The sequence below is a fragment of the Adiantum capillus-veneris genome, chromosome 30 (genome assembly GCF_014529385.1).
Source record: "Adiantum capillus-veneris isolate H3 chromosome 30, ASM1452938v2, whole genome shotgun sequence".
NCBI classification, from domain to species: Eukaryota; Viridiplantae; Streptophyta; class Polypodiopsida; order Polypodiales; family Pteridaceae; genus Adiantum; species Adiantum capillus-veneris.
The window spans coordinates 35,193,380-35,220,544 of record NC_140960.1 but is presented as its reverse complement, the minus strand read 5'-3'; the positions used below and the strand labels follow the sequence as shown (position 1 = coordinate 35,220,544).

General features: G+C 43.6%; 1 long non-coding RNA gene and 1 pseudogene across 1 annotated transcript in view; both read left to right on the top strand.

Annotated features, from left to right (window-relative positions):
* The window catches only part of LOC147417792 (uncharacterized), a 31,917-nt gene extending 5,453 nt beyond the window's left edge, over positions 1-26,464 (top strand). The window contains exon 3 of the long non-coding RNA XR_015187265.1: positions 26,049-26,464. This is a non-coding gene — a long non-coding RNA (uncharacterized LOC147417792). The remainder of the gene's footprint in view (positions 1-26,048) is intronic.
* Positions 17,524-20,065, top strand: LOC147417793 (DEAD-box ATP-dependent RNA helicase 20 pseudogene; annotated as a pseudogene).
* Positions 26,465-27,165: the final 701 nt, after the last annotated feature.

Sequence of the window (27,165 nt, the reverse complement as noted above, 5' to 3'; positions counted from 1 at the left end):
CTGAGAGAGAGGGAACCTGTTGCCAATGGTCCGCTATTCTCCTTGCTCATCTGCTGTTTAGTGCTAACCTTGGTTTGCTTATATATTTTCTTACCCAATTTGCCCTACCTACTTTCCAACAAAAGTCTCACTTAAATTAATAAGTGAAAAATGTCAAAAATAGGTCAAATAGGCTAAATGCATTGGAAAATTTTCTTGAAGGATTCTGATGGGAATGCTTATGATCATGTTGTGTGCAACCAGAGGATATGCATCTATACTAAGTGATTGGGTATGCACGATCTACGAAGACTCACAAAAGTGCCAGATCACTTCTAATCTAGATTGATTGGATTGACGGAACTCTGTTATGTCTGCTAACAACTCTGGATAATCCTTGAAAAACTCTTCGTCGATCCACACCGCTTCGTGGGTTCCTCGATCCTTGAACTTCAAAAAGTATTGTCTCACTTGCTTCTTCGAACCATGTCGAAACCGATGCAACAACACTTGCTCTGGCTCCATGACTTCAGCTTCATCAATGATATCTGGTTCTTCTTCTTCCGAAATGTCCTTTGGAGGTGTTCCCTGAAACACTCTCAAACAAGAAACATGGAAAACGTTGTGCATTGACCATGAGTTAGGCAACTGCAATTTCATTGAAACCTCATTTATCTTTTTAATGACTGGAAATGGACCATACATACAAAAAGACAACTTTGGATACTTCTTTTGAACTTGTTTAAGACGTTGCTTCATGATTCTTAAATACACCACTACAAGAGGTTGTGTGCTCTTGTGACGCTGTTAGCGACGGAAATACACTGGGTTTTTATAACCCTCGGCATCGCTAAAACCGTCGCTACGAGAGCGTCGCTATAGGCGTCGCTATAGGCGTCACTATATGCGTCGCTATAAGCGTCGCTATTTTTAGACGCTCATAGCGACGGTTATAGTGACGTTTACACAGAAGTCTATAGTGACGCTTATAGCGACGCTCCAGAGCCATAAATAGCCACGGTTATAGCGACGTCTATAGCGACGTCTGAGAGAAATTTTTTTTGGTGACAGGACATTGAATGCCCTGCCACCCATCAACCATATTGTACTTGATTCACTTTTAAAAAAAAGTGCAAGGGTAGATAATAGACCTAAAATAGTCACCCACAAGACGCATTGTTTGCAAAATTGACAAGCGTAAAATTGACAATTGTACACATCATAGGCAAAATGAATTGATTGGCAAATGTAATAATGACAATTGTACAACATCATAGGCATAAAGAATTGATTGGCAAAATGAACTGCGGTGACAAATGTAATAATATACATGGTTCAAAAAGACGTATAAAATCCGTCTCATGATACATAAGCTATGAGAAACCCTAAACTAATGCTGTCTAGCTACGGCTAAACTGACGTCGTCTAGTTAGACGTCTCATCGCGTCCAAGCGGCGTATCTGTCGGATTCTGCAAAAAAAGACAATAAGACATCTTTCAGTAAGTATAAACATCTAACGACATTTATAAAACAATACAAAAAATAGAAAAGAGTAAACCCTAATACTAACCATGCCGCCGCGAGAACTGAGAATGTCCATCAGGGCGTTTAAGCCCTTCCTGTCTGCGTACTTGCGCTCGTACGGTGTGGGATCACGTCCTGTCATCGACCACTGTCAAAACATACAAAGATTTCATTATGTTAGAATTAAAAAACTCATAAACCCTAAACTATCGAACATAAAGAGCAATGCGAAAACACTTACAAAATCGGCCTCAAATGATGCCCATCCACCGCTCCCCAAGTGGTGCGAGCTCCCTGTCTCTACTCGCGCTCTGGCTGCATCCTTTTGTTGCTTCCACTTTTCGGGATTCTCGCGCGTTGCTTTCTTCGCATTCTTCCAATCTTCTTTGGCCAGCCAATCTGGCCTGTTCCACCCATGCTTAATTGCTTTTTGCACTTCGGAACGCTTGTGTTTGCAGTATTCGCGCATTCGAATCTTCATCAGGTCTTCATTGAAGCGTTGATCCCGTGTTGGAACGGGAAACTCATCATGAAGTATGCTGATGACTCTGTCTTTTAAATCACTTGGTACTTCACTCCATTTCTTTAGTATGTAGTGTCTAAACAGCTGAGAGCAAAGACCACGCATGCGCGAGATCACCTTCTTGCCGTCATCATCCATGATGATGCCGCTGCTGAAGTCGAGGGAGTAAGGCAAGCCCTCTGGCCGGTGACGCGTGAACCTGGGTGTCCCGGGAGGGGTCTCTAGCGGCGTGTCGATGGGGGTACGGACGTCAGGTGTCTCCATCGGCGTCTGGGCCCCGAAGCGAGGAGTGTCGAGTGGGGTGGCTCCTGGCGGAGTAGGTAGAGGTGTGTAGCTGCTAGGAACAGTCAGCCGCGCAAAACCTGGCGTAGATGGCGTTGCTGTGGCTGGTGTGGGGGCGGGCAAAGAAGGAGAGGGTAAAGAGCCTCTTCGAACACGAGACGGTGTGGAGGCATCGGCGGCGGAATCCCCACAACAACTGCCACCGCCACCACTAGAGCGCCGGTGTCTAGACGAGTGTGAAGATCGTCTCGTAGACACCGAAGCTTCAGAGCGCGCCGAATGCTTCGAAAGAGAGGGAGATGCGGATCGAGTAGGAACGTGCCATGATGCGTCAGAGCGATGACGCTCCACGTACCACTGTCTCTGCTGCGGTGACAAAGAAGAAATAAACTCCTCATCATCCATACCTGCATTAAACACACGAAAATTTAAACTTAATATTGAATGAATAGAGTAGACAATGACGCAAAGACCATTAAATACAATGACGTAATGACGCATATAAATACAATGACGCAATGAATTGAGTGCTAGAAGAGGCAAGTCGAAAATTCAGAATTTTCAATCAAAAGATGTGAGCGCGAGTAGAAAAGAGCGTTATACACCATGGAAGGTACTTAGAGAGCCAGAGCTTTTACAACACGGAGCAAAATTGTTCAAATACAATATTTGTGGCTTTAAGAGATCTCTCTCTCATCCTCGCATAACTCAGCATAACTTCCTATATCTATATGGAGCTCTCCGTTTAAACACATATCCTCTGTTTCATTTTGTAGATCCTCTGCATGCACCCCATATAGAGTAGTAGCATCTTGATGCTCGTCTGGCATCACCGCAGCGGCTTCTGATTGAGCATCTTCTCTGATCTCCTCCATTGATGCCGTTGTGATTGGCACATGGTAGCCTTCATACGTCCTTGCACTACGAGGGGCTACCTCTATGGCGTACCACCAGTTTGATGTAGACTTTGTAGGATGAAATATTACCTGCTAGAGCCACATAACTTACATGAGAGCTTTCAAGCACATAACTTGTAAAAGGGGGATGTTAACTATTTACATACTTACTTGTTCACAATGCTCGGGTAGTATGAAAGTGTCTCTTAGGTCAGTCCATTTCTTAGTAGAATCCACCTCAAGAAAACCAGACTCTCCTCTACGCACAGTAGCGTTGCGACCCTCCATGATTATCTTGAACCATTGCACGTCGAACAAGTCGACAAAAAATCCTCCGTAATCGATCCTCAAAATCTCTTGTAGCGTGCCGAAGTAAGTGAGTTCCGCCACCACAGGATCTGCATCAGAGGAACGTCGTCGACTAGACTGTTCAAATTTTGCCATGATTTCACAATCTTGAGTAAAACGCTTTTTGTCGATCCGTTCCACCCTAAAATGTCGACCTTTACACCATGCTGCTGTGTTTGATTTATACTACAACGAACAAAGATTATGAGTGGCCGTTCAAACGTTTAGAAATAAAGTCACTAGCTAGTCGTACATTGCAAACTTACCTTGGTCGCCCAACCCCGAGAGTACTCCCACTCTTCCTCAGTCACTTCGTCACCGCATTGTTGTGCGCTTTTCAATTGGTTGTGCAACCATCTTAAGCTCATGAATGTTGGTAGGCTCTCCAAACCCGTCAGATAGTGCATCGGTGGTCGTCTTCCCCGTCTCCACTCGATTCGTGCCCTTTGTCGCTCTTGCTTTGCATCCTCATATTGTGAAATCCACTTTTGCATCACTGGATTGTGAAGCATGCAAAATCGGTAGATTTTAGCCTCTAGATCTTCCGTCATCTTCTTCTCAACACCGAGATTGCACATGACAATCCCAGATATGCGCTCATCATCTATGGTTCGCCATAGCGTGTCCCGGGCTTTATCAAATCCGTCTAGCCACTCTCCAATGTACACTAGGGACTCTGATACCAACCAACCTTCTGCCATGCTACCCTCCGGACGTGCCTTTTGACGCACATATCCCTTAAGCGTTTTCATGAAACGTTCTAAGAAGAACATCCATCTGGAATGAACTGTGCCAGCTATTTCCACCTCATCAACTATGTGAACAAGAAGATGCACCTGAATGGTTAGCATGGTAGTAGAAAAATGTTTCTCAAACATGCACACAAGCTCCGCAGCATTTAGTTTGGCGAATGGTATGGAGTCTACGTTGATCTCCTTTTGTGAGATCCATTGCACCAGCTTTGCAAGTTTGTAGATTGTGTTACGGATGTCGAGAGACAAACATCCCTCAATGGCAACCGGTAAAATAAACTGTAAAGTATGTGCAGCAATGATATTAAAGTCCACATTTTATGCAATGATATTAAAGTCTACTATGAACGTACCTGACACATTTTATGCCAATCGTGTGACTTCAAACCGGTAAGCTTTCCTTCTTTAGTAAATCACGTTCGGAGCGAGTGCATTACGCCAGTGGGGGTCCGCAAAGATCGAATGGTCTCTTTTACTTTGCGTTCTTGGGCTCCTGTGAAAATCCATGGTGCTTTAGGGAGTTTTATTGATCCATCAGACGCTGTTTGCGGCCAATATTGCTCCATACGATCCACATTTCTAAGGTCAACTCTGGCTCCCAAAGTATCTTTCTTGCCGGTCAGATGGTCCCATAGTAGATTACCCACATTCTTGAATATGTGCATTGGATCGAGCAAGTGATTGATCATGAGTCGGGGCCAGTATGGTAACTCGTACCATAGAGATAGTCTCTTCATCCCTGGAGGCAATCCGTCATCGCACATCTCCTTTTGCTCTAACCATGCTTGTGCAGACATCCTTGGTTTCCTACGACGTTAAAACTCTCTTCTTCTTGTGTGTGTGTGTGTGGGGGGGTAAACCTAAATAAACCTAAGTCTAATCTAATATAACATAAATCTAAATCTAACGTAAATTATGTTATATTAAAAACAAAGAACTAAACTAGCAGGGATTATAAGAACCTTAAAACTGATTTAACACATAATTTTTCACATAACGCGGCAAGAGTTGGCATTCTCATCACTAAAGATGTGAGAGTTAACTTCCGGCGGTGACGCTGCCTCATCTCCATCCACATCTGACGACAGCAATTGGCCCTTTGGACCGTTCTTGCTTTTGTTACTAACTTTGAAGTTGCTGTTGAATGACTAGAGGTTGTCTAGATGGTCATTGTCGGGGATGTAGTGACTCTTGCCGCCCTGAAGATCCACCTTCTTTCCTATCTTCTGAAGACATTTCACCAGTACTTTTGGATCGACGGAGCCCACCATGAGTGAAGGCAGCAATACCCTATATTCCATTGAGGGCTTTCTTTACCCGCTTCATGCAGGCATCGCAGTCTATGGAGACCTAAATCTAATCTAATATAACGTAAATCTAAATCTAGCGTAAATAAACGTAAATCTAACTAAAAATAAACCTAAATCTAATCTAATTTAACTTAAATAAACCTAAATCTAATTTAACGTAAATCTACATCTAACCTAATCTTTAATGTCTTTTATGAGAGTTTCCTACGACGTTATAACTCTCTTCTTCTTGTGTGTGTGCGCGTGTGTGGATGTGTGTGCCAATAAAAAGAGATAAATGGTATAACCTTTCTATCACCCATGCCAAGTATGATAGATTGGTTATGCCATTTCCCTCTTGAATAATAGGTCTTGAGTTCAACTCCTCGTCGGCTAGATCTTTAGGTCTTTTAACTTTAATTAGTTTCCTATGACGTTAAATTAGTTTCTCTCTTTCTCTCTCAATGTGTGCGTTTTTTTGTTTATGCATGTTTTCTCTCTCTTTTGCTCTCTCAATGTGTGCGTTTTTTGTTTATGCATGTTCTCTCTTTCTTTTCCTCTCTCAATGTGTGCGTTTTTTGTTTATGCATGCTCTCTCTCTCTTTTCCTCTCTCAATGTGTGTGCATTTTTTGTTTATGTATGTGTGCGCGTTTTTGTTTATGTTTGTACTCTTTCTCTCTCTCTCTCTCTCTCTCTCTCTCTCTCTCTCTCAAAAACAGTGTGTGTGTGTGTGTGTGAGAGAGAGAGAGAGAGAGGGAGAGAGAAAGAGGGGAAGGGAACATGAGAGTGAGGAGAGGGAAGGAGCATACCTGGCTCTCCTTCCTCTCCTCGTGTGTGTGTGTGTGTGTGGAGAAGAAAGAGAGAGAGAGAGAGAGAGAGAGAGAGGGAGAGCGTTACCTGCTCCTTGCTTGAGGGCGCCGAAAAACTCAGATCTGAGATCTGAGTTTTTGGGCGCTCTCTGTTATTTTTTTTAGCCCAGCTGGGAATTTTTTTTTTTGAGCGTCGTTGTGTGAGCGTCGCTAATATGAATAGCCTCTTGTAGTGCACCCAATCTCCTTCCTTGATCGAAACATCTTGACGATGCTTATTAGCATGTAGTGAATAAGATTCCTGAGCCTTGCTTAGCTTAAGCTTCACACTCTCAGAAATCTCATCCAATCACTAACTTTCAGCATTGGCATCAGGCATTTGACTGACCGAGCGAGTCAAAAGTGATTGGAACGGACGGTCAAAAGCTGCCTCGTACGGAGTTCGACCAATAGCAGAAGAAAAAGAGTCATTCAAAATAGCTTGAACCAATGGGAGATAGAGCTCCCACTGAGACTATTGATCATGCACATCTGACTTTAAAACATCAAAAGCCAATTGATTGTAAATTTCTGTTTGACCATCTGACTGTGGATAAAAAGCCGATGAAAAATTAAACTTAGTGTCAAAATTTTCAAAGAGTGCGCGCCAAAAATTGTACGTGAACTTAACATTCCTATCTGAAACAATTGATTTTGGCAAACCATAGAGGGGATACCAATGCTTAACACTCGAATGGTAACAGGACACTTTTATGTCCTTGGACACTTTTGTGTCCTGTTAAGTGACCATTTTGCTTGAATTATTTGAAGAGTATGAAAATGAATTTCTAGGTGCTATATATCCACAAAGTTGCCTTATGAGCTGAAAAAAACTTAGCATTTTTTTTTGAGTATCGATCTCACCATTAACCTTACTCTTGCACAACATTTTTGAACCTAAACTGTGTGCAAAAACGGGTCTTGTTTTTGACTTTTTTTCAATTTTTGGCAACTATACCACTCTAAAGTTCACGTTTGTGAGGTTTAGATGGCTAGAGGTTAGGCCTTCATAGTTCTCAACATGTTTTGATGCTTGTAGGGAGAGCTAAGTGTTCAAATTAAAAGTTATGACCAATTTACAAGAATTGCATAATCCTGTTTTTTGGCAAAAATTAGCACTTTTATGATTTTTTTGGTGGCTTTCTTGATATCCAAATTCAATTTTGATTGTGTAAGTGTAATGTATAACATAAAGCTAATCTTCCTTGAGTTTTGGGGGACCTAATATGCTATATAGCATAGTATATGATGATGGTTGAGTTTTTTGATTGCTGAAGAATACGATACATTTTAGAGTAGCAAGTATAACTTTCTCAATATTGCTAGTTTCTTAGGCAAATTGTGTGTATTTTGTAGGTAGTGACCATATCTAATCATAGACTACAAACTTGGCTAGATATTGAGTAGTTTCTATGGGTTTCTAGAGGTCATAATGCTAAACCCAGTTTTTTCATGTTTGCTGTATTTAGCACTTTATCATTGTCCCCAAGGTTCCAATTGTAAGAGATCCATTATCCTTTTGACATGCTCCATGGCTCCTTTTGAATCCACAGGCCCAAAGGGAACTAAGAAAACATTTATATAGTATCTGTATTCAGCGTGACTATAGAAACTTTGATGATAGGTCCGTAGAATGGCAAAAATGCAACTTTTTTGTACCTATTTTTTTTTGCCCAAAAAAAAATTAGTGAGGTAAAAGCAACCATATGTTTTGGTCACCAACCCATTGAAGTTAACGTGGCATTTTATCTCATGTCCTACAAAAATCTCCACTCTTATTTATATGCAATCAATCGTAAGAAATTGCTGTTTTGGGCAAAATGCATTGGTCCATCAACTTTGGAGGCTTGTAGTGACCAAGGAATGAGAAAAATTACAAGTTTCTCATTTTTTCCATATGTAGTAGTTATTGAATTATAAGCTCATGAAAGGATTTTTCAAAATGAGTGGATCTACTATGGATTTGGAATTTTTTCCCAAAACCCTGAAAGGACACTTTTATGTCCTGTTAGGTTACCATTCTAGTGTTAATGAACAATCTTGCTACATCTTGTGCAGTAAATGTGGATTTACAAGGAATCAACATGCAAAACTTGTTGAAACGATCAACAATTGTCAAACATTGAGTGTTCCTTGAATGCAAACTTGGTGGTAGGTTAGTCACAAAATCCATAGAAATATCCTGAAAAGGTCCATTGGGAATAGGCAGCAGAAGCAAGAAGCCTTGCTGCTTACCCCGAGGAGCTTTTACTTTTTGACATATAGTGCACTGTGTGACATAACGAAACACATCTTTTCTCATTTTAGGCCAAGAAAAGAATCTTTCAATTTTTTCCAAAGTGGTGTTCATTCCCCTATGCCCACTCGTAAGAGAATCATATACATCATGCAATATGGTTGGCCTTATAGAGAGCAACACACATAAACGTTGACGAAATACAACAAACCATCACGAATGAGATAGTTGCTTGGCTCTTGGGAAGCAAGATCCTGCAACCAATGCTTACCAAACTTGGAATCCGCATATTGATTCTTCATGTTGTCAAAAGACTCACCCTGAATAGAAAATGTGGATCTTGACTCAAGAGCCAAAATCTGTCCTTTGCGACTCAATGCATCTGCAACGGGGTTAGCTTTTCCAGGCACATACTCAATCAACCCTCCAAATTGCTCAAAAAATTGTGACCATCGTGCTTGGCGATCACTCCAATGTGCACTAGGCATAGACTGTAGCCACTTGAGGGCTTGATGATCTATGCGAATTGTAAACTCTCTACCATAAAGAAAAATTTTCCAATGCTTAAGAGAGTGAATGACAGACAAAAGTTCTTTATCATAAACTGAATAATTCTTTTTCGCACTATAGAGCTTTCGGCTAAGGAAAGCTACAGGACGACCATGCTGTTGAAGCACAGCGCCTATGGCGACATTGCTCGCATCCGTCCATACCTCAAAGGGATCATCCCAAGAGGCAAGGATAAGACACGCGGTGCTTCTGTCACCGCAACCTTGAGAGCTACGAAAGCCTCAATGGGTGCATCGGGCAAGTCTACGTGCTGACTATGAGTCTTTACCCCTTTCAAAACATTAGTCATAGGTGCAGCAATGCGTGCAAAATTCTCTATGTGTGAACTATATGCTCGACATAAACCAAGAAAAGAACGCACATCATATGCAGTTTTGGGTAAATCCCAATTACGAACGTGCTCCACCTTCGCGGGATCTAGCTTGACGCCCTTTGCAAAAATGATATAACCCAAATAAGTGACTTCAATAAGAAAAAATTCAGACTTCTTAGTTGCAGTGTACAACTGACACTCATCCAAACGAGTCAGTATCCTTTCAACATCTCTTTCATGTTGTTCCCACGATGCAGAAAAAGTGTAGGCCACGTGCACATTGTTGGATTGGATTCACATGATACAACAGTGCCTACTAATATCGAGGCTCCCTCGCATGTCTTGTCTTCTTTGTTTGCGTATAACGTGTCGCAACGTCTTGAAGCAACTTCATGCTCAAGGAAAGTCGGCCCGAAAAATTGAGGTTCCAGAATCTCTCTCATAAGAAGATAACCTGAGTTGCTCATCCAATTTGAGCCGTGAAATGGGTAGATACGTGCCTCAAGGTGAGTGCGGCCTTTCAACAAGGCATGTCAAGATCCTTGTGCTAACCAATTTTCTTGGTGTCGGTGTTGAGAGCTAGAAGATTAAAAAGTCTCTACACACCCTTATTCACTCTGTAAAAAATTAACAATCACTAGTGCATCGATCTTCTTTCGTGTTCAAGGCTCTTTGGATCAATTCTTTCGTTTTGTGGAACAAAACATTTAACGTCTATGCGTACAATTTAACTTGGAAACCAAGGCATACAAGCTTAAACACTTTTGCTACTAATTAAGCTTGAATATGATACAATATCCTGAATGAGGAATTTGAATAAGTGTCTAGACTATGGATCATGCGGCATGCACCGAGGGGCGGATCCATACAACATGCGCCACAAAGGGGTGACACGAAAGACCCCCCCCCCTTATTTCTTATGTGAGGAGGTTAGAGGCAAGAATATATGGACCCCCTCTTGTTTCTATCTCTCTCTCTTTCTCTCCCTCTTTCTCTCTCCCACTTGTAAAACACTCTTGTCTGTGTTTTGCTATAACGGGATGAAGCGGCTGCCTCGGTTTGTGAGGGCCAATCCAAAACATGAGGGATGTCGCGGGGTCACTCTTGTGGGCATATACGAAAGCCCGAGAAAGTAGTGTCCATGCCTCGACAGAAGATGTCCATCTTTGGCTTTTCATCTTTGACGGTGCTTTCTTTACATGGAGGGGCAGGCATAACTCCGGGATGGAGCTTCCTCTTTGTAGTTTTATGTTTATCCACATAGCCGCTGTATATGTTTTAATGTCAATTTTTGTTCATTTTTTTGAAATTTTTTAAAAATCTTCTTTAATTTTTGTTCACAAGCAAAGCAGAGGGAAATACCCAAATTTGAATGTTTAAGCACCAAAGCGGGGGTCGGTAATAAGCGTGGGAATAGAGGCGATAATAATTGCGATAATTTTTGCGGTAATACCTGCGGTAATATTTGAAATGCAAAAAAATATCCTCCCGTCCCTCCCTCTATCTTCTTTGACCACCCCATTTTGGACTCTCTCTCTTCAAACCGCGGTAAAAGGTCGCGTTAAACATTTTTGGATTTTCTTAAATTCTTAGTGCGGTCGAAATAATAGGAAAAATCTATCGATTTTTTCTTCTTCCGAGGGTGCTTCTAGCCTTTCATTATTAGGTTCATCTTCTTTTCAAGAGCTCTGTCATAGCTCTTTCTGCGAGTACAACTTCTGCTTTTCTGCACTCGTCTATCCTTTCAGCTTTCTCCCCGACTTGAGAGGAGAATCAATGGCCTCTCGCCATCTCGAGTGAATTTCATCCGTCGGATAAGTCTTCAGATACTTCATATTTTTTTTGGGTTTTGGGAATACTTCATTAATCTTTTCACACATGTGTCCACCTGTAGTTGACGTTTGTACTCCGCTCTAGCAAACTTCTCAACCGAACATTTGCCCAATTCTTCATTCTTTTCATCAATTCTCACAACGGATTTCAGCTTTTCTTTGCCTTCCCACCAAGAGGTTTTTCTCTACCAGATTCTCCGGAGAACCCATGTGTACTCTTTGGTTCTTTATGGCTTATGCCCCTTAACACTAGTCTTGTACAAAAATAAAACTGTGGATTTAAGAGACTTTTTTTTTCCCGAGAAAAAGATCCTTCTATTAGTTACTGAAAGCTGCCCATAGGGCTACAACCACCTTTGCAAGAGAGGGCTACAAAAAACATGACGGAGAGACTCTCCCAATGAAAAAACAGCATATATACAATGAGGCTAAATCAAGAGATGGGAGGAGGGAAGAGCCACACAGGTGGACGGTAGTGCCATCTGAGCATACCGTGGACAATGGTGTAGAAAGGCCCAGGGCGCCAGAGTCGAAGGAAAGCCTCGCGGCGCTCCCGCATGTGGTCGGAGTTGCCATGTAGTCCCTCAAGTTGTCCTTTGAGAGTATGGATCAGCTCTAGTCACAAGTCACGAACAGTCTTTGCTGGTGGCACGGGGCGAGCCTCAAAGATATGGAAACAGCGGGCCCGCCAGATGAACCAAAGTGTCAGGCCACTGATGACCTCCCAACACTCCTCTCTCTCACTGCACCACTCCTGTGGAGTAAGCTCTGTAGCAGGTTGGAGTGTAGGTCGCCCCCCTTGAATCACTATCATCTTGCTGGTGGAAGATAGCTCAAACTGAAGTGCCACGCCCGTGAGAGTGGACCAAGCCGCTGCCCCCCAAGTGTATTGTCGAGCCGTGGAGAGAGTAGGCATCAACCGAAGAACTCGTAGCCACACCTGCTGGGCCGAGGGACAGTCCCAAAGACAGTGACGCTGACTCTCCACCAAATGGTCACAGGCTGCACATGCGGCTGAGAGACCACTATGCACTAGCCAACTCCCTACTGCTGTAGCTCTGTGTGCGACCAGCCACTGAAACAAGGTGACGCGCCTCGGCTGTGTGGAGTCCCACAACCTCTCCCAAAGGGCTGCCAAGAACTTGATTGTGAGACCCTTCTCCTGCCAATGACGTGCTGCAGCGGGGCGGGCTTCTCTCTGTGCTGCTAGTATATGACGTCCCAGCCGAACAGTGTACTGAAAGAAAGGGACTCTTGGGTTGTCTGCAGAAGAGAAGGAGTCCCTCCATAGCCACTCACCAAGATCCCACTGTACTCGTGCCAGTGGACAACACTCCCAAGCCCATAGCCTCCAGTGTCCAGTCTCACGAGCTACGGGGTCAGGGTCTATGACGCAAGTCCTCCCACAGATGCCCACTACTCGGATCCTCTGAAAGCAACACTCTGCTACCTGCAGGGCCTCTATTGCAACTCGCTGTAGTCGTCCCCCATCCTGAAGCTCGAAGAATAGGGTTGGGACAGTCTCTGAGCAGGCCCTGACTGAGATGAGAACCTCCAGTCGTGTGAAGGCTCCCATCCACCGAGGTGCTACTGGCTCGAGAGGCGTGAACCACTCAGCTGGAACTGACTCTGAGATGTTCTGACACATGCTCTGCACCCCTCTCATGCCTTGTAGTAGCTGGAACCCCTGCACCTCCTCTGACAAACCTGTGAACTCTAGCCAGTCACCTAGAGAGCATGTTGGACCTGCTGCCATGGGACCCTAGGAAACATGAGGCCGACTACCAACCAAGTGGCCTCTCTGAGTGCTAACCATGGGGTTCCAGACGAGGGGCTGCCGTAGGCGCTCCTCCGTGCACGTGGGCTGTCTCTGCTCATAGACCACGCCGTAAGAGCTCCCAAGATCGAAGCAAATCACAGCAAAGCGGTCCTTTGGTCTCCTGCTCAAACCAACTCTGCTCATCTCTGTAAAGATCCATCTGGTCGAAGGTTGCCAAGGGCCTCCTGACAGAGGCACCCTGGCACGAAGCCTCTGCAGCAAGAACTCCTTCCAGGGCTCCTCACCTGGAAGAAGTCCTCTGACTATGAACTTCCCAAGAAGGGCTCTGCTCTGCTGTGCCGGATCAATGATCCCAAGCCCTCCCTGAGAACAAGGAAGCGTGATGACCTACCAAGCCACCTTGGCTCGGGCTATCTGAGTGTCACGTCCTGACCAAAAGAAGTTCCTGATCAGCCTCTCTACCTGGCTGATACAAGAACTCGAGAAGATCCAGCAGGAAGTGATGTACCACATAGTCGCCAACAACACCTGGTTGGCAACTACTACTCTGCCAGCCAGAGAAAGTCGTGCTGAGCTCCAATTAACAACTTTCTCCTGATAGACAGGAAAAGGGGAGCAATCTGCTGCTCGGGAGACGAGTCCAAACCAACCTGACAACCCAAGTACCGAACTGCAGTCCTTGGGGGAATCCACCTGAAACCCTCTCTTGGCATCCAATTTGGCACAGGAGCACTACCAACCGAGAAAGCCACTGTCTTTCTCCAGTTGATCAGTGCGTCCGATGCACAGCAGAAGGTCTCCAAAGCCTGCTCACATCTGTGAAGATTGGCCTCCTGGCCATCTAAGTACAAGGCTGAGTCATCGGCAAACTTAGCGTCCAGTAGCTCATCTCCCCGAACAGGGAGTGCTAAGCCTTGTAGACCAACTTGCTGTGACACCAAAAATCTGCTCATCGCCTCCGCATAGAACAGAAAGAGGGGGGGGGGGGGGGGGGGGGGGGGGGGGGGGGGGGAAGGGGGGCAGCGGGTGGGAACGTGCAGTAGCGGAGCGGGCGTGCTGGGATGCCGCGTGCAAGGGCAGGCGGGGGCTGGAGGCAGCGCGAGGGCAACAAGGGCAGGGGGTAGCGCGATTGCAGGCGGGCGCGGGGGGCAGCTCGAGGGCAGGCGGAGGCGGGGGGCAGCGGGGGGGGGGGGGCAGTGATGGCGCAACAGAGGGGGCGTTCAGCAGTAGCGAGCAGCCGACTTCTTCTTCTGTTACTTGTTCTTCTTAGGGTTTAGGCCCCTCGGTCAGCATCTGCAAGTTAGCTCCATTCTTCAGGGCTTTGGGACCCCATAAGTTGGTAGGACTTCTTCTTCTGTTACTAGTTCTTCTTAGGGTTTAGGCCCCTCGGCTTGCATCTGCAAGTTATCTCCATTCTTCAGGGCTTTGACACGTCAGCAGTTTGTGACACCAGTGCTTGGACAATCATCAGCCAACGTTTTCTCTAGCAGCCATCAATGTTTTTATCCCTAGGATTGCCATAAGATTTCAGCCCTCAACGTTTTCAGCATAGACTTGTTGCGGATGCAGTCCTTGCCGCATTACCACCAGCATTTTCAGATTTCAGCCATCTTCATCTTCAGCGTTTTCAGTTTCCAGCCCATCACCATCCCTGGCGATAGCAGATCAGCCCACAGCCTCGTCGTGGCCGTCATCGTCGTCGCAATACAAGTACCTCCAGCAGTATCCATTAGCACCTCAATAGCACCTTCAGTACCCAACAGTACCCGCAATACCAAGTACCCGCAGTATCAAACACCGCAATACCCATTAGTACCTCAATACCCAACATCAGTAGCATCAAGTATCCAAGCATCTGGGGCCAAAAGCTAGCGCTAGAGACAACCATCGCAATTTGCGAAAATCCGTACGGCTAGCCACGTTAGCAACGTAAAACGTGGGCGTTCGTACAACTACCATGTTATCAGCGTAATTTGCAAATGTCCGTACAACTGCCATGTCACCAGCGTTCCACGCACAAGTTTAATTCCTTCTGTCCCTTAGGCCCCATTGTATAGGGTCCCATAACGTCATCAGCCTTCCATGCAAATTTTTAATCCCTTGTGTCCCTTAGGCCCCATTGTATAGGGTCCCATAAGTTGGTAGGAATTGAACTTTTAAAATTGAACAACGTATTTAGCAATCACATCCAGACTGCGCTGATTTCTTGTGGATATGTTAACTAAATCTTGTTACTATCATATTCACATCACCTCTCAGGTTCAAATGCTAAAATTATTTCCTCTTTCAAACATGCACTCAAACACTACACACATGAGAGAGCACATATAACAGATTCATTTCAAGAATTCCCATTTCGAAGTACTACTTTTCATAAAGTCATACAACAGAATATTGTCATCCTATAAGTATCCCCGAAATCACAAAAGAAATCAATGACTTTAATCCATTTGGGTAATCTGTGACAAAGGAGCGTAATAACTCGCCTATTGTGCGGCGGTCCACACCGCACCAGATTCAACCAGCTGATCATCCGTAACTCTTGGAATAGTCGGTGCTAGACCAAAAGCTTCAAGATAAAGCTCCAAAATCCGAGGACTGCCAGGTCTTCTTCTATCCATTTCGGGTCTAAGGCCGGATAGTTCTGAAACTTGACTAAATACCGGCGTATCAACTTTCCTTTCCTTGTAAGCCAAGATCTGTTTTGGAATGAGAATCTCCTTTGTCTCTTTCACCTCAGGTTGCTCCTCTGGCTCCGTGTCCATTGACACCTCACTTTTGAAAGGTCTCAATAGACTCACATGAACTGCATTATGAATCTTCCAAGTATTTGGTAACTTGAGTCAAAAGGATACATCATTTATCTTCTCTTGAATCTGGAAAGGGCCATAGTATGGCATACTCAATTTTGGAAAAATTTACCCCTTACTCTTTCATTTCCAGAGGCATGAATTCTCAAATTGTAAAAACGCTCAATCATCTTTCTTTAACTGCAAGTCACGTCGATGCTTGTTCGTTGCCTTTTATGCGGTGCTTGAGACTTCTCAAGAGATTCGTGCACCTTAGCAAAAGCAATGTCTAGAACTTGAACTGTTGATCTGCTTCAAAAATATAATTCTTGGTGCTTAGAATAGGTAGAACCTTCTTAGCACCCTCGACAATCTCAAATGGCGCCTTCCACGTAGACGCATGTATTGTGTTGTTATAGGCAAACTCCACCAAAGGCAAATACTTCTCCCACTGAGCCTTCTGATCAGAGATCTACGACTTTAACAAGTCCAAAACCACCGAGCTTGCCCATCTCTCTATGGGTGGAAAGAGGACGAGAATTGTAACCATGTACCAATATTCTCCCAGATTGCCCTCTAAAACAAAATGGTAAAACAGGGATCTCTATTTGAAACTATAGACTCATGCATACCATGTAGTCAAAAATTTGCGAGACAAACAACTTAGCCAAGTGATCGGGCTTAACAGTCTTCTTGACCGGAACAAAATGAGCTTGCTTGCTAAATCTGTTGATGACTGTCCAAATGCCATCATGCCCACTCTGAGTCACGGTCAAAGATTTCTACAAAATCTGGATCAGTGGTGTACTGGTCTATCATATCTTCGAAGCTATGGTGACAAATCGTCCAAATGGCCAGAACCAATGGCTTGTGAGAGAATGCGTGTGCCACTACATTTTTATTTCCCTGAACATGGACAATTTGAAAATGAAATTATGACAAAATGTTTGCCCATTGTATTTGCTTGTCTGAAAGCTGTTTCTGAGACAAGAAGTATCTCAAACTTTGATTATCGTTGAACACTCTGAAATTGGCTTTGAGTAAAAAGTATCACTATTGAGTAAGAGTAGGGAAAATTGCTTTCTTATAAATCTGTGCAACCCGTCCCAGTTGTGAAAACTTTCTCCTCTCGTAAGCTATAACATGGCCCTCCTGCATTAACACCGCTCCCAGACTGCGACCACAAACATCACAGTATACTTCAAATGATTTTTGCAAGTCTGGCAAAACTAGGGTTGGACCAGCTGTCAACTTTTCTTTGAGAGTCTTGAAGGCTGCAATCTTAGATGGTCCCTGTGTGAAAGGAACCCCTTTCTGCGTAAAGGAGAAGTAATCTCCGTAAATTTTTAAATGAACTCCCATTAGTAAGAAAACAAATCCAAAAGGCTTCGAACTTTGTGAACATTCTTCAAATCTTGCCAATCTCGAATGGTCTCAACCTTGGCCAGGTTCACTTTGACACCCTCCGGAGTTCGCAGAGACGATGTGTCTCAAAAAATGCATCTTCTTCCCATTAACGACCAACCCATGCTGCCGTAGTGCTTGAAAAACCTGTAACAGATGGTGTCAATGCTCTCCCTCATTCTTAGAGAATACGATGTCGTCGTTGAAAAAGGTGCCCTACCCTCGAAAAAGCCTATCCATCATCCAATTGAATGTTGCAGGAGCATTTGTGAGACCAAAAGGCATCACCAAATACTCGTACAATCCAAAGGAGATGATATCCAATTTTTAGGACGATTCTACGGAAGCATGTACAACCCTGTAGCGTGTCCAATATATCATCAATCTTGGGTATTGGAAACTTTTTGTAGAGAGCTCTGTAGTCGATGCATATTCTCCAAGATGCATCTTGCTTTTAAACCAACAACACTGGTGAACAATAAGGTGATGTATAGGGTTGGATGAGACCTTTCTCTAAAAGTTCTTTCCCTCGGTTCATAATTTCCTCGTTTTAGGCTTAGAAAGCCAAATACAAGTCCAAATCAAGCCAAACTTTGTCAGTAGGCTATGAGTAGAGAATACAAGCTAAGGGTAAAGAAAATTTGAAAAAAGGATAGAAGTCTAACCGCTAGCCACAGAGGCAATTTTTCAAATCTGAGCCATGATAGCCATCTACATACCTTGTACATCATGAATATGAGTTTTGGGACAAATGTACGATCATAACTCGTAGATGGTCATCTGTCGCGAATGATGTCGGATAAGTCCTTTTTGAAGCAAGTTACTAACTTGGGGAATTAACTGGGGTTTGTCAGGCTTTAATTAAGTCATGTATCAAGTAGAATCAGTATGATGATTTACACAGCACACAAAAGCTAACAGTGGAAAATGCGACTTTGATCACCTTGATGCAGGAAACAAAGAAGTCCCCAAGGAAGAAGAGCAAGCAAAAAAATAATCAGAGGATCTCAAAACATGAATGGTTATGATGATAGATGGGGCAATCCTTCATCATTCTGAGAGCGCAAAAGAGATTTTGAGGGCTCTGGCTGGGGATCAGGGAGCTGCAAAAAAAAGAAAACGTCGAAGGCAGAGCCATCATATGGAGGATGAGGTGAGAGAAAAAGTGTAGCCCTTTTTGGTTTGACAAAATTTGACTCTGGTTCTGCTATTGGAGGTTGGGGAGAATGGAAGCCTGACAGAAGAGCAACTTTTCTTGCTGGAACAAAGGACTTCGATGTTGTTGATATCTCTTCAGAGAGCTTTCAAGGCCTTCCCCCATTTAAGAAGAAATTTTATGTGGAACATCCTAATGTGCTATCCATGACAGTGAAAGATGTGGTTGCCCACCAAGAAAATGAGAGATTGTACTGGAGAGTAACACCCCTAAGCCCATTCGCTCCTTCGAGGAGGCTTCCTTTCCTGATTATGTTCTTGGAGGTATCCTTAGAACTGGTTTCAAAGAACCAATGCAATCCAAGTACAGGGCTGGCTAATGGATTTGAAAGGAAGGGACCTTATTGGTGGACTTGTAATGACCGGGTCAGGGAAAACACTTGCCTACCTACTACCAGCCATTGTTCATGACAATGCCCAGCCTGTACTGTCACCAGATGATGGTTCGATTGTTCTCATCTTAGCACCCACTAGAGAGCTAGCCGTCCAAATACAACAAGAGGCAACAAAGTTTGGGGCTTCATTGAAGATAAAGAGTAGATGTGTTTACGGAGCTGCATCAAAGGGATAAGGGATCTTCAAAAAGGTGCGAAGATAGCCATAGTCACACCCGGCCGCTTGATTGATATGCTCAATGGTTGACAGACCAACCTTCGCAGAGTTACATATCTTGCCCTTGATGAGGCGGACGATACTGGATGTGGGTTTTGCACCTCAAATCAAAAAAATCATCTCCCAGATTCGGCCTGACATACAAACTTTGTATTGGAGTGCAACTTGGCTTAAAGAAGTCGAAGGTTTAGCCAGACAATTTCTGCAGAATCCTTACAAAAGTGTCATTGGTTCACAAGATGTGAAAGCCAATCATTCAATTCCATAGATTGTAGAAGTTGTCTCTGAGAATGGCAGATTTATTGGAGCATGTGAGGGATGGAAGTAAAGTGGTCGTATTTATGGAAACAAAAAGAGATTGCGATCAAGTTACTAGACAACTTTGAATGGATGGATTTGCAAATTTATTTATCCATGGTGATAAGAGTCAAGGTGAACGAGATTGGATTCTTTCTGAATTTAAATCTGGTAATAGCCCTATAATGACAGCAACAAATGTTGTAGCTCGGGGCTTGGATGTGAAGGACCTAAAGTTCGGCATCGATTATGATTTTCATGGATCATAGTTCTTGTTGTGGTTTGACAAATGTTCAAACAACGGAGCACACAAAATCAAAAAACAAAAATGAAGACCGCACTGACATTGACAATCAGGTCATGTCAGGGATGCCATGAATTCGGAGGGGGGGAGTGTTGACCCATGGGTCAACAATACGACATAACTCAATTTTCCCACCAAAGTCTTATTTTTTGAGAGTTATGAAATGATGCGGATTATGGTTAAAAACGTCATTTGTAACAGATGGTGTTTCTTAAGTTCGTTCAATTTTGGTATGGTTTGGTGAGTTTCCTTCAGTTTGTGTGTATGTGGGTTGGGTGGTGTATTTGAGAGCAATGAGATTTTTGATTTTGGTTAAGTTGGCCTCGGTGAGTTTCCTTCAGTTTGTATGGATGGTCTTAGCTTGACAAGCTATAGAGATTGCCTCCGTGTGTCTATTGTGTCATATGTATCCTTGATTGACATTATTGATCTAGGTAGTGTTGCATGCACTTTATGGGTGGTGTGATTCACTCCCACAACAAGATGTAACGTCATGGTTCTCTTTTGTGTATGCCTTCCTTCTTTACCACTTCAGATGTATGCGGAGGGCTTTAGAACTTTTGTCACTCGCAAAGCAGGAGATCTTCAAGGTATCAATCGATTCTTAGGCCCCTCGTCCAAGATTTGCAAGTTGTTAGGGCTAGGATTACTTAATTCTAATCCCTTTAGTCTTCAGATAGAGGTTTTAGGCTAGGGTTAGGATTTTTGGGTCCTAAACCCCCATTGTCTTCAATGGTGGACATGCTAACAATTTGTATGGCCCTGTTGCAACAACATTTTAAAACGGAGGCAACATTTTTTTTCTAAACAAATAGAAACATATGCTTGTTGAGAATTGCTATGGAAAAATGTGCAGTATTTCCAAAGTGCAATAATTTTTTTTTTTTCGACACACCATAGGGCCCACAGGGGAGGTGCTTATCCCTTCCAAATATTAGCCATGTTACATGGTCGGGCAAGGGCCGCGTACCATCGGGCAAGAGCCACGCGTAGGCATCACCATGGCCACCTAATTGATGCACCACATGTTGGGAACGGCTGAGAGAACTCGTAGCAACCAGCTAGGAACCTCCTCCTCGGGTGACCCACCCTAGGAGGAGGATGCACTCGAGTGTCCAAGGGCAAGAGCCCTAGCAACGTGAACACCAGGTGAGCACAAGGTGTCCCTCTAGAGTGTGACCCAACGGGGGATTTGAACTCACAACCCATAGGTTGAGAGGCCAAAGCCTTACCGTTAGACCAACTCTTTGGGGACCCAAAGTGCAATAAATTTCTTCACAAGTAAAAACAAAAACCTAGCAGATGCATTGTAACTATCTATAGGTTTCTATGAACATTGCAACATCTATTTTACACGTAACATGACCTAGAATTTGAAAATCGTGGACTCGTTGGAAACATACAATTATGAACATTGATTTCCACTATAAACTCACCACTTTCAAATGAAGAAATTTAATATGCTCAAATTATTAATTAAACAATTAAAAAAGAAATGAAAATAAGGCGATGGTTCACTTTATCTCGGTATTCAAAAATAGGTTTTCACAATTAGCATCATGAACTCACGAGTTATAAGAGTGGCTAAACACTCACAAAAACACAAAAATAAGGGAAAGTAAATTGATAAAGAAACAACAAAATCACCTTATTTGTTTCTAAACAAAAATAGATTGAAAAAACCATTAGGCTTGAAAACACTAAGGCAAAATATGTTAAAGAAGCTTACTTGATTGAAACTTTGAAACATGCACTTAACTTCAAAGACTTAACCTAGAATTCAAACTCCACACTAAAACTTCCAAAAGGTGGCTTTTTGCCACCTTCCCTCATAACAGTACATAGTTCGTGAAAAACCTTATCTTTAGGTCTTTTGAATCCATTTGCATATCTTATTTGCGAGGCCTCTAATTGCCAGGCACTCCTTGAATAAGTGAGGGAGGTCCTCATTTGTCCTTTTGCACCTCGAGTACCTATTTGATTCAATACCTGTGGTGACTATTTTGACCCATTCCACAAAGAAATCTTGATCAAAAGCGGTCACTGTGGAATCCAGATGTTATTTGCTATCAACACCCATCTTGATGCTGGCCATTGCTTATCCCACTGCTTGTTGAGGAGAGAAGCAATTAGTCTTGATCATTAGGATGTGGTAGATATACTTGGTTGGCTGTTTATAGAAATGTCTGCTTTGGGGCCACAACCAGGTTTTCCACTCAAAACTCAAAACAAGACTCGGAATAGGCACGAAGCAATTGTCTAGCCGTTCTACAGATCTGTTAATCAATAGTCTTTCAGTACCATTGAGATGAAATTGGGTAGCGAGTTGGTCTATTTCTTTCCAACTGTTGCTGGTGGTGTTCAAAAACTGGGCCAGTCATTGGATACCTTTGTTAGTGGGTAGCTAGTTGGTATGTTTCTTTCCAATTGTTACTGGCGTTGTTCGTAAAATGGGCCAGTCATTGGAGTACTTTGTTATTGACCTTTCTGGCAATTTCTCTCCAAAATGGGTTCAATAATTTTAAAGACCCAAGGGGACCGGTTTGTTATGGAGTTTTGATAAAATCTAACTCTCTCCCCCCACTCTAGTGCCTTCGTTGATCTGGTACACTTACACACCAGCGGCTAACAGTTTGTCGTGTACCTCTAACTCTTTCCACTCGTCACCTTGAGAGAAGAGGTTCGCCTTGTCAATCATATTCTTTGTCATAATGGCCCATGCCTTGTCTTGCTTTGTGATTGAGACCGCAAATGCTGCACACTGGGCCTCTGCATCAATAGCAGGGTTGAGGATCCTGATACCACCTTGCTCCTTTGGTGTAGTGACGAACTCCCATTTGGCCCATTGCTAGGGCATTGAGTCTTTCGAGTTATTTTTCCACAAGAATCTTTTCAACAGTTTAAGAATTCTTTCTAGTTGCATTTGGCTCTCTTGAGGAGTGGACGTATGAAGGCTAGGTATGGGAGCATAAAGTTTAAACACTTTTGCCCTTCTTGGAGAGGGAAGCTTCCACCTTCCCATCTTGCACCTTACCTTCTCTAAGACCCACTGGGGCTCCCAAGTGTTGGAAAATCTTTCCTCTTAGACCCCGAGGCTATGGCAAAGGTTTGCACATTCACGAGAGCCCTCCTAATTATGTGAGGGATAGCTTTCAGGAAGAGAAGGGAGTCGTCCACGAAAAGCTTCGCTAGGAGTTGGCTGTTGTCAGGCAAGGAGGGATTTTTGTACGATATTTGGGCTGCCAGGTTGGCTTGGGTTTGACTTTAGAGCAGCAGACTGCTCCCCTCCTATCCATTAGGAGGAAACTGCTTCATTGGAGTTCTGCACGGCTCTCTTTGGTTGGTAGAGTGGTAATGGCCAACTAGGTGCTTTTGGCTACTATTTGGTACATCATGTCTTGTTGGATCCTTTTGAGTTTCTGTATCAGCCAGCCAGGAACTTTTTGCGGTCAGGAAGCAACACCCAGTCAGCAAGGGCCAAAGTGTCCAGGCACGTCATCACATTCTCATGTTCTTAGGGAGGGCTAGGGATCATCGACCCAGCACAGCAGAGCAACGCACTCCTTGGGAAGCTTGTGGTCAAACGACTTCCTCCAGGAGAGTATCCTTGGAAGGAGTTGATGCTACATCGGATTCGCACTAGAGTTCCTAATATGGGCGGCTCGTGGAGCCCGTCCATCAAGTGGATCTTTATAGAGATGCTTCGGGTTCGCTTGAGTACGAGTTGGGAGGACCGCTTTTCTGCGAGTCTTCTTAGGTCCTGGGAGCAGTTGAGGAGTGCCCTGGAGCAGCACCAGCCCACCTGCATGGAGGAGCGCTTCAGACAGCCTCTTGTTTAGAACCCAATGGTTAGCACACAGAGAGGCCACTTGCTCGGCAGCACGCCTCATTTTTCTTGGGGTCCCATGGCAGAGGGTCCAACCTGCACTTTCGGTGACTGGCTACAGTTTTCAGACCTTCCCGAGGAGGTTCAAAGCATCCAGGTACATGGCATGAGGAGGGTGCAGAGCACGTGTCAGGATATTACAAATGAGGCCGCAACTCTCAGATGGATGGGGGCCTTCGTGTGATTGGAGGTCCTCTTTGCCACTAGGGCTTTCTCGGAGACAATGCCCCACATGTTTTTCGAGATTCAAGGAGAGGGTCCACTTCATAGAGTCTTAGTAGAGGCACCACAGGTTGGAGAGAGCTGTTTTCAGAGGGTTAGAGTTGTGGGCATATGTGGGAGGACTTGTGTCATCGATCCTGACCCAGCAGATCTTGAGTCAGGACACTAGTGGCTTTGGGTTTGGGAGAGCCGCTCTTTGGTACGAGTGCAGTGGGACCCGGGAGAGTGGTTCTGGCAGGATCCTTTCTCTTCAGCTGATCACCAAGGGACTCCTTTTTTCCAGTACACAGCTCGCTTGGGGCAACACATACTGACATCATAGAGAGAGCCCCACCAGCTGCAACACCTCACTGCAACAGCCGGATTCTTGTTGGACTTTAGGGAGCGGTTGAGGGACAGCAGGCAGCCATTTCATTTTTTTCGATCCTGCCAACAGACTTGAGCTGTCCTTTCTCTTATCCACCATATTAAAGTCTCCTACAGGGGTATCTCTGAGATGCATCCATAACTTGGCTCTTTCCTTAGCATTGCAAGGGCCATATATATTTATAATGGTGAAAGGCCTATCTGCTCAATTGACCCTCACTCCTAGGACTCTCCCTGAGACCTTGTCCACAATAGTCAGGACGCCATTGTACACGTCTACTCCCTCTCCTTTGGATACCAGCTTCTTCCCCACTGCTTGCTTTCTTTTGCTGGAAGCTTCCATGAGATGCTCCTGGATGGCCCAGCAATTAACTTTCTTATGTTTTCTAATTTCCTCCTAGAAGAGGGCATTCTTCCTCCGGGTTTTTAATTCCTTTCACGTTCCATGAACAAAAAAACAAAATGTCAATGCTTCGCATCATCTACTTTCACGGTATTGCGGCCGCACATCCACATCCACATGTCGCAAGGGTTGAACTATAACAAACGCGCTTAAAGCCCCTTGCCTATACTGCTAGCCCCACTTTCCTTGACAACAAAACGTGAATCCTAATGTAAGCTAAAGACTAACCCACTTTTATTGAATTTACTACTAGCTAGGTATGTGGTGCCTCCCTCACAGAAGCTCATGATGTTGAGGTAAGTTGCAATGTGGGAATTATTGTGAGAATTTTTCCAAAACTTCTTGTGCTTGAGCGGACACTTGACTAATGTAGGAGGATCATCGATGGTCTAGTAGCTCAGAGGCGCTTGGCGGGACACAGAGGAGTGAGTAACAAGCAATTTCTCAAGGAAAACAACCCCATGCAAGGAAGGATACATCTTTTGGAGGCCCTTCAAAAATCCATTCTTAATTTATAGGAAACATTACCAACACGCTTCTGAAATTTGTGAAAAATTCCCAACATACCCGTCAAATTTCAGAAATTCTCAAAATACCCCTCATATTTAGAAATTCCCAAAGTGACCTTGTATTTTTCCAAAATTCCCGCATACGATTTTGATTTTACCCTCTAGTCCTTTCTTACTCTTACAGTTACACAATGTAAGACGCTCGATAAACGATCTTCTATGATAAATCGCCTTCAACCAGTGCGTATCAATCTAAATATTATCGATATATCTCACATTTCTTCCAATATCTCTCTTTTTTTATGAATATGGCCTTATTTATTCACATTTTCTCGTTTTTGTTCTTGTAAAACTAATTTTGTTGTTCAATGGAGCCATCCTATATCTTTACTTGTTGAGAAAGGATACCGATTCAAAAGAATCATGAAAAAGGTTTGGTCATTTTTTGGGACGTAGTAAGTTGTTTCTTCTAGACAATAGGGCCCTGTGGGGGGGCCAGTGGTCCCTTGCCCCCAATCGTACCTAGCTAGGTATGCAGTGCCTCTCGAGCAGAAGCTCGTGATGTTATGCATTTTATGAAAAACATTGAAAGAGACTATTTTCCTACATGAGAAAATTTCTAAATCTTTTTGAAGCTACAAGACTTTGGCATGCTTGTGCTGGGTAAATCTCGAAGGGTTGCAATTTTCAACCTTGTCAATGAACGTTATCTCTTGGTGTTGAACTTCGTGTCAGTGTAGAATTAAGATGGCCATGAGAATCTCGTCTCTTGGTGTTTCACAGTTTATTTCAATCCATTCAAATCTTTAAAAAAAAGAAATCTTTGTTGTAGCCAGTTCTGAGGCGTTTTTTTTTTGTCTTTGGCAGATATGTTGATGCACTGTGGCACCAAAACCAAGTATCGATTAACCCAAGTATGATCCTGCTATCATGTGTTGGCGATTCCAAGCTTTTCATGTTTGCATATACTAAAGCTCCCTTGCAAGGCTAGCTCTATATACTAAAGCTCCATTGCAAAGCTAGCTCTATATACTCATCAATAAGGATGGCGGTTCCCCGAACTTAGATGAAGTAAACATGTTTCTCTAGTCTTTCGCACAGAGGAGCCTCTTTAGCAGAGACTTAAAGATGACACTGATACTTTTGTAAATGGTTTTGTCTCATAGCCAGAGCTTTTTGTCCTCTACAAGATGCCAAGCTCTCTAGGCTTGAAAGGCCAGGTCTATATACGTGACAATGACTGAAGCATTGCTTGGAGGATGTGTTTTATTTTTTTACATTCAGTTTTGATGTCAAAGTTTCTATGATCAAGCCCAAAGTTTCTTGCCATCAATGATTGAAGGTTGAAGATCGTGACGACTAGTAGCACTTTTTGACATTTGATCGTGCAATTCAACCACATTGTAATGAGAAAAATGATTGTGAAATTGTTGCCACAATCAGTTCAGAGGAGAGTGCCAAAGCGTGGAGGTCAAGTTGTAGGAGCTTCCACTTTTATAACATCATTGCAATTTGAGCAACCTCAAAAGCATGGTATGCACCTTGGAATTCTAATCAAAGAAGCCTTCCCTCTTTTGCAAGTTACAGCTCCCATATTCCTTTCTCCCTCTTTTATGCCAATTTTAAAACTTAAAAGTCCTCTTCCCATGGTCTTGATGGATGAAATAAGGCTTGCCCAGAGACTCTCTCTCTCTCTCTCTCTCTCTCTCTCTCTCTCTCTCTCTCTCTCTACACACACACACACACACACACACACACACACACACACACATACATATTTATAGACGAGTGAAAACGAGTGTAGCTGATTGGCAAACGTCTATATTGATGATTGGCTATATTGATGCAATTTGCACAATGCTATTGAAAATGATTGCACCATTCTAAAGCTGCAATATCAAGGATAGCAAAAAGAGCAACCAATATAATGCCCAAGACAAGGATGGGATAGCAGACAATTGCATAAAAGAGGGGATTTCCTGGC